General features: G+C 49.6%; 1 pseudogene; it reads left to right on the forward strand.

Annotated features, from left to right (window-relative positions):
- Positions 1-7,500, forward strand: part of LOC126322281 (large subunit ribosomal RNA) — a 10,122-nt pseudogene that overhangs the window by 643 nt on the left and 1,979 nt on the right.

The raw sequence follows: 7,500 nt of genomic DNA on the forward strand, positions 1-7,500 counted from the left end.
CCGGCCTACGGCCCGGGTGCGCAGCCTGTCCTTCCGCGGGCCTCGGTTCGCGTCTGTTGGGCAGAGCCCCGGTGTCCTGGCTGGCTGCTCGGCGGTATATCTGGAGGAGTCGATTCGCCCCTTTGGGCGCTCGGGCTCCCGGCAAGCGCGCGCGGTTCTTCCCGGATGACGGACCTACCTGGCCCGGCCCCGGACCCGCGCCGCTGTTGGCTCGGGATGCTCTCGGGCGGAATAATCGCTCCCGTCAGCGGCGCTTCAGCTTTGGACAATTTCACGACCCGTCTTGAAACACGGACCAAGGAGTCTAACATGTGCGCGAGTCATTGGGCTGTACGAAACCTAAAGGCGTAATGAAAGTGAAGGTCTCGCCTTGCGCGGGCCGAGGGAGGATGGGGCTTCCCCGCCCTTCACGGGGCGGCGGCCTCCGCACTCCCGGGGCGTCTCGTCCTCATTGCGAGGTGAGGCGCACCTAGAGCGTACACGTTGGGACCCGAAAGATGGTGAACTATGCCTGGCCAGGACGAAGTCAGGGGAAACCCTGATGGAGGTCCGTAGCGATTCTGACGTGCAAATCGATCGTCGGAGCTGGGTATAGGGGCGAAAGACTAATCGAACCATCTAGTAGCTGGTTCCCTCCGAAGTTTCCCTCAGGATAGCTGGTGCTCGTACGAGTCTCATCCGGTAAAGCGAATGATTAGAGGCCTTGGGGCCGAAACGACCTCAACCTATTCTCAAACTTTAAATGGGTGAGATCTCCGGCTTGCTTGATATGCTGAAGCCGCGAGCAAACGACTCGGATCGGAGTGCCAAGTGGGCCACTTTTGGTAAGCAGAACTGGCGCTGTGGGATGAACCAAACGCCGAGTTAAGGCGCCCGAATCGACGCTCATGGGAAACCATGAAAGGCGTTGGTTGCTTAAGACAGCAGGACGGTGGCCATGGAAGTCGGAATCCGCTAAGGAGTGTGTAACAACTCACCTGCCGAAGCAACTAGCCCTGAAAATGGATGGCGCTGAAGCGTCGTGCCTATACTCGGCCGTCAGTCTGGCAGTCATGGCCGGTCCTCGCGGCCGGCCGCGAAGCCCTGACGAGTAGGAGGGTCGCGGCGGTGGGCGCAGAAGGGTCTGGGCGTGAGCCTGCCTGGAGCCGCCGTCGGTGCAGATCTTGGTGGTAGTAGCAAATACTCCAGCGAGGCCCTGGAGGGCTGACGCGGAGAAGGGTTTCGTGTGAACAGCCGTTGCACACGAGTCAGTCGATCCTAAGCCCTAGGAGAAATCCGATGTTGATGGGGGCCGTCATAGCATGATGCACTTTGTGCTGGCCCCCGTTGGGCGAAAGGGAATCCGGTTCCTATTCCGGAACCCGGCAGCGGAACCGATACAAGTCGGGCCCCTCTTTTAGAGATGCTCGTCGGGGTAACCCAAAAGGACCCGGAGACGCCGTCGGGAGATCGGGGAAGAGTTTTCTTTTCTGCATGAGCGTTCGAGTTCCCTGGAATCCTCTAGCAGGGAGATAGGGTTTGGAACGCGAAGAGCACCGCAGTTGCGGCGGTGTCCCGATCTTCCCCTCGGACCTTGAAAATCCGGGAGAGGGCCACGTGGAGGTGTCGCGCCGGTTCGTACCCATATCCGCAGCAGGTCTCCAAGGTGAAGAGCCTCTAGTCGATAGAATAATGTAGGTAAGGGAAGTCGGCAAATTGGATCCGTAACTTCGGGATAAGGATTGGCTCTGAGGATCGGGGCGTGTCGGGCTTGGTCGGGAAGTGGGTCAGCGCTAACGTGCCGGGCCTGGGCGAGGTGAGTGCCGTAGGGGTGCCGGTAAGTGCGGGCGTTTAGCGCGGGCGTGGTCTGCTCTCGCCGTTGGTTGGCCTCGTGCTGGCCGGCGGTGCAGGATGCGCGCGCCTGCGCGGCGTTCGCGCCCCGGTGCTTCAACCTGCGTGCAGGATCCGAGCTCGGTCCCGTGCCTTGGCCTCCCACGGATCTTCCTTGCTGCGAGGCCGCGTCCGCCTTAGCGTGCTCCTCCGGGGGCGCGCGGGTGCGCGGATTCTCTTCGGCCGCCATTCAACGATCAACTCAGAACTGGCACGGACTGGGGGAATCCGACTGTCTAATTAAAACAAAGCATTGCGATGGCCCTAGCGGGTGTTGACGCAATGTGATTTCTGCCCAGTGCTCTGAATGTCAACGTGAAGAAATTCAAGCAAGCGCGGGTAAACGGCGGGAGTAACTATGACTCTCTTAAGGTAGCCAAATGCCTCGTCATCTAATTAGTGACGCGCATGAATGGATTAACGACCTCCATACTGTTGACATAAAGAACTAGTGGTTCCTCTGCCATAATATAGCAGCGGAACAGTATTTCTTTATGGACTACGCACACGCGCGGGCAACGTGGAAACGTGAAGGAACAGAGAACTCATCACTGAGTAGGGCTCTTATTGAAGAATTGTCCCTCTCGCTCGCCAGCCACCAATGATACCAGCCTTCTGTCGACGTGTATAGTATGCCCTGACATTTCGGTAGGCCTGTCTTTACATCTTCTGTTGTCTGTTAGGTTAAAACACTCATTAACATGAGAAAGATCGCGTGCAACATGTGTCTGTAATTATGAAACTGTGTAACTATGTGTTAGGCTAGGAAAGGAAACTGTGTAACTATGTGTTAGGCTAGGAAAGGAAACCGAAAAGAATATCGAGTGCAGTGACAGCTCTCTTGCACGACGCCGATGGTAGGAAAAATAAACTTTTGCTGTTATCATATAAGTTTTTTTTTTTTTTTTTTTTTTTTTTTTTTTTTTTTTTTTTTTTTTTTTCATGCTAGATTAGGAAATACTCTCAGAGTAGCTAAGTCGTATGTGTATGTGTATGTGTAGCTGTCAGCTCTGCATCAACGTCGGCGACAGGAAATAAACTCCTTGGTGATTTAGCATCGTAGGTTAGACGGGTCCCTTATACTTCTCATGTTTATTATTAGGTTAGTAACTCTACTCTTTTTTTTCTCTAGGTTAGGAACTCTACTTACGTAAGAAATATCATGTACATGTGTGAAGGTGGAAGAGGATAGGATTAGGTTAGTAACTCTACTGTTCTTTCTTTAGGTTAGGAACTCTACTTACGTAAGAAATATCATGTACATGTGTGAAGGTGGAAGAGGATAATGCCTGACAATTAGAGAAACTTCCCTTAGAAGTTTTCTGTACCCTGTAGTGTTCTCATCACGGGTGGAAATCTAAGCCCTGAGGAACAGAAGAGCTCTGTAAAGCCGCCCCAGGATGGGGCCCAGTAAAGAAAATGTAGACACAGTAAAGGAACTGGGCCGAAACTCCATGAATCAAATTGACAAGGAAGGAACTAAGATATGTATCGACCATCAGGAAATGTCAAACATAAGAGAAGAGATGGAGGCGTTTCTGTTTAATGAGAACAACAAGATAAACAACGCCCAGAAGAAATTCATACTAGGGAAACTGTCAGTATACGAGCAGATACTGAAGAAATATGAAATGGAGATTCTAGAGCTATCAACAGAGCTGAGGTGTGTCAAGGCCACTGTAAATACATCTCCTGTACAAGTCGAGAGCTATGCCAGCAAGGCAGCGGCACAACCATCAATACCGAAAAACGAGCCCAGGAAAACCCAGCAACCAAATGTTCTCATGATTAAACCAGCAGAGGGAGTTCAGAAAACAGACAAAGAACTTCAAGAAACAGTAAGGACGCTAATCGCCACTTCACTAAAAGATGTGAGGATCTCAAAATGTAAGGCAGTAAAAGATAAAGGCATTGTTCTTGAGGTCCCAAATGATCAGGATGCAGAAAAAATAAGGAAGTGCGGAGACATAGCTCAGTCCGGAATTGCTATATCAGATCCAAAGAAAAGAAACCCAAAGGTAATCATCTTCGACGTCCCAAGACAGACAACAGAAGAGGAGCTGAAAACCGAGCTGTTTGAGAGAAACCTCTCCAGGCTCAACATATCTCAGGATGAGGTGATGGATGGCATGAAGGTGCTGTTCAAGACTGGCCCGAAGGAACGGGAAGACGTAAACTTGGTTTTGGAGACAACACCAGGGCTCTGGAATAAACTAACACAGCAAGGCCGTGTGTACATAAACTGTACATCACATAAAGTGAAAAACTACAACAACATAAACAGGTGTTTCAAATGCCAGGGACATGGACACACAGCTGCCAAGTGCACAAGCGCGGAAAACATCTGTGGTCACTGCGCAGCATCTGGACACACCTACAAGGACTGCCCAATGAAAGATCAGCCAGCACACTGTGCAAACTGCAAGCGTGCTAAGAAGCCACACAACCATGCCGTAACAGAGAAATCCTGCCCAGAATATAACAAAGTCAAGGCCATAATAACCTACAGAACTGATTATGGCCAGTAGGGACGATGGGCCTCTGCAAACTGGAAGAAGACAAGGGACCAGCACACAGAACAATGTCATTAAGATTCTCCAAATAAATGGGCAAAGGGCAAAAGTAGTCCCAGATCAACTGGCACAGAGAATAAATGAAGAGAATGTGGATGTGCTGTTGATCCAGGAACCCTACTGCATAAACAACAAAGTAGTTGGCTATCCCCCAAATTACCAGCTCATCTATAGCGCCAAACACGGAGCAACAAAGGCAGCTATAGCAGCCCGGTTGCAGACACTAACAGCAATGCAGCTCACAAATTTCTGCAATAAGCACATGGCTGTTGCTAGTGTAAGTGGGAACTTTGGCGAGATCTACGCAGTTAGCCTCTATTGCCAATATGGTTCACCTGTAGATCAGTTCCTCAAAGAATTGGACGTCATCCTGGACAAACTGAGTGGGAAAGCAGTAGTCATAGGAGCTGACACAAATGCCAACTCACCAGTCTGGCACAGCCAAACAACAGACGAGGCAGGCAGAAAGTTGGAGGACTTTATCTCTCAACGTGGTCTTCTAGTTATAAACGAGAGATCGCAGCTAACTACTTTCAGTGGGCCCAATGGGGAGAGTAACATCGATGTTACAATATGTACACCCTTAGCTGCCAGAATGCTGTGTAGGTGGATGGTACACGAGGAATGGACATCAAGTGACCACAGGGCAATCACTTATGAGGCCAGAGTACCACAGAGAATGAGGGCAAAAGAAGAACTTCCAAATTATAATACTAGCTGTGCAAAGTGGTCAATCTTTGATAGACAGCTCATCAGTGCCACAGAGAACTGGCTACAAAACCCACAGGAGGGGGTCAACGAAAAAGTAAACAGACTGCAGGTGGCAGTCTATGAGAGCTGTAAAAAATCAATGAGAAGGAAGAGACAGGTGCAAAATCCAGTACCATGGTGGAACACAAAGCTAGCAAACCTGCGGCGGGACACCATGTCTGCACGGCGATTACTACAACATACACGCAAAATTGAAAATGAAACTGCTCTGGTAGCTGCAAAGAGAAACTACAACAAAATTAAAAACCGGTTCAACAAGGAAATAGCCAAGGCAAAAGAAGAGACATGGAAGAAGTGGGTCTCTGACTGTGACAAAAACGATCCATGGGCCATAACGAGAAGAGTACTCCAGCCAAAATATGGCACAGAGAATGTTGTTAGCAACATTAAAACTGGGAACCAGACTCTTACCATGACCTGGGAAGAGACTATAAAATCACTGCTCCAAACCCTCTTACCTGATGACGATGCGGATCAGGATAGTGAAGATCAGCTAGTTGTGAAACTCGAAAACGAGAGTTACAACAATGTGGAGCTAGATCCAGACTTCACAACTGAGGAAATAGGCGCTGCTATTAAGGACTGCAAAGCAGGAAGAGCAACAGGTCCTGATGGCATCGATGATGCAGTAATCAAAAGGGTATGGCATACCAGCCCTCACCTCCTCTTAGAGATATATAACACCTGTCTGCAGGAAACGAGAGTCCCAGAAACATGGAAAAAAGGAAGATTGTGCATACTTCTGAAATCGGAGGACAAACCAAGGGATGAACCAAAATCCTACCGCCCAATATGCCTTCTCCCCATCCTAGGGAAAGTCCTAGAACGGCTAATTGTAAATCGTCTCGAGAAACGATATGAGGAATCGGACCTGAAGGCCCCAAATCAGTTTGGCTTCAGGAAAGGCGCATCAACAGAGATGGCCATTAGGCAAGTACTAAGCCATGTACAATGTGAGGAGAGGTACGTTGTTGTAGTGTTTGTAGATATAGCAGGCGCCTTTGATAACCTATGGTGGCCCAGCGTTATGAGGCGCCTAAGACAAATGCAATGCCCACAAAACTTGTACGACCTGATGGGAGATTATTTCCGGAACCGAAAGGTGATGGTGAGCAGCAAGGCTGGTGTCGTGGAGAAATGGGTCACTAAGGGTTGTCCACAAGGCTCCATTTGTGGTCCATTCCTCTGGAACCTCGTCTTTGATGAGATGGTTGCCGAGAGGGAGGGTGAGCAGTGGGCAAAGGTGGCCTACGCAGACGACCTGGCAGTCATAATAAAGGGACGAAGTAGGAAACAAATAGAAGAAAGAGCAAAAACAGCCTTAGGCGAAGTCAGCAGGTGGACGAGACAGAACAAGCTCGCAATATCACATCACAAAACAGTCGCCATGACCATCAAAGGCACTTTCGATAGACACAGACCGCCTACCATACCATTTGAAGGCAAGAACATAAAGTTTGTCCAAGAATTCACTTATTTAGGAATAACCCTTGATGAAAGACTGTCGTTCACACCTCATGTGAGGAACATTCAGAAGAAGCTGGGTGAAGTCTCAGGTGCACTCCTGAGGGTGACCAGAACAGAGTGGGGTCTGCAAAAGAAATCACTAAAACTAATATACCAAGGTCTCTGTCTCTCCGTTTGCAGGTATGGTGCAGCTGCGTGGGCAGATCGGACGAAGCACCGGTATGTCAGACGCATACTAGACTCAATCCAACGACCATTTCTTTTGCAGATGACCAGAGCCTGCCGGACTGTGTCAACTGATGCTCTCCAAGTACTCACAGGGTGTATGCCACTTGATCTGGAGATAGTCAAAGCAGCCTTGCTATACCATACCAAACATGGAATGGGTGGCTCGGTCGCTGGGCTCCAGGTTCCAAGAGCTGTCATGGGGCAAAACCCTGGATGTACTGCTAACAAACACATAAACTGTATGTTGCAGGAAGAGTGGCAGGAAAGGTGGAACAAGACACAGAATGGCAGGGAAACTTTTAGCTGGGTACCAAATGTAGAACTATGGCAGACAGACTGGCGTGGGGGCATGATTCCACCATACTCCCTGACATGTCTTCTGACAGGCCATGGCCTGAAAAAGAAAATATATGAGCTGGGAATAGAAGACGAAGGCAGATGCACATGTGGCGAGGAGGAAGACTCAAATCACATAGTCTATGCCTGCGCACTCTACAACGAACCCAGAGAACAACTTATGGGGGTAATGGGACCTGAATCTATCAGGACAAAGGAAAATCTATTAAGGACAAAAGAAAGCTACTTAGCGGTT

This window comes from Schistocerca gregaria, unplaced genomic scaffold (assembly GCF_023897955.1).
Source record: "Schistocerca gregaria isolate iqSchGreg1 unplaced genomic scaffold, iqSchGreg1.2 ptg000805l, whole genome shotgun sequence".
Taxonomy (NCBI): Eukaryota; Metazoa; Arthropoda; class Insecta; order Orthoptera; family Acrididae; genus Schistocerca; species Schistocerca gregaria.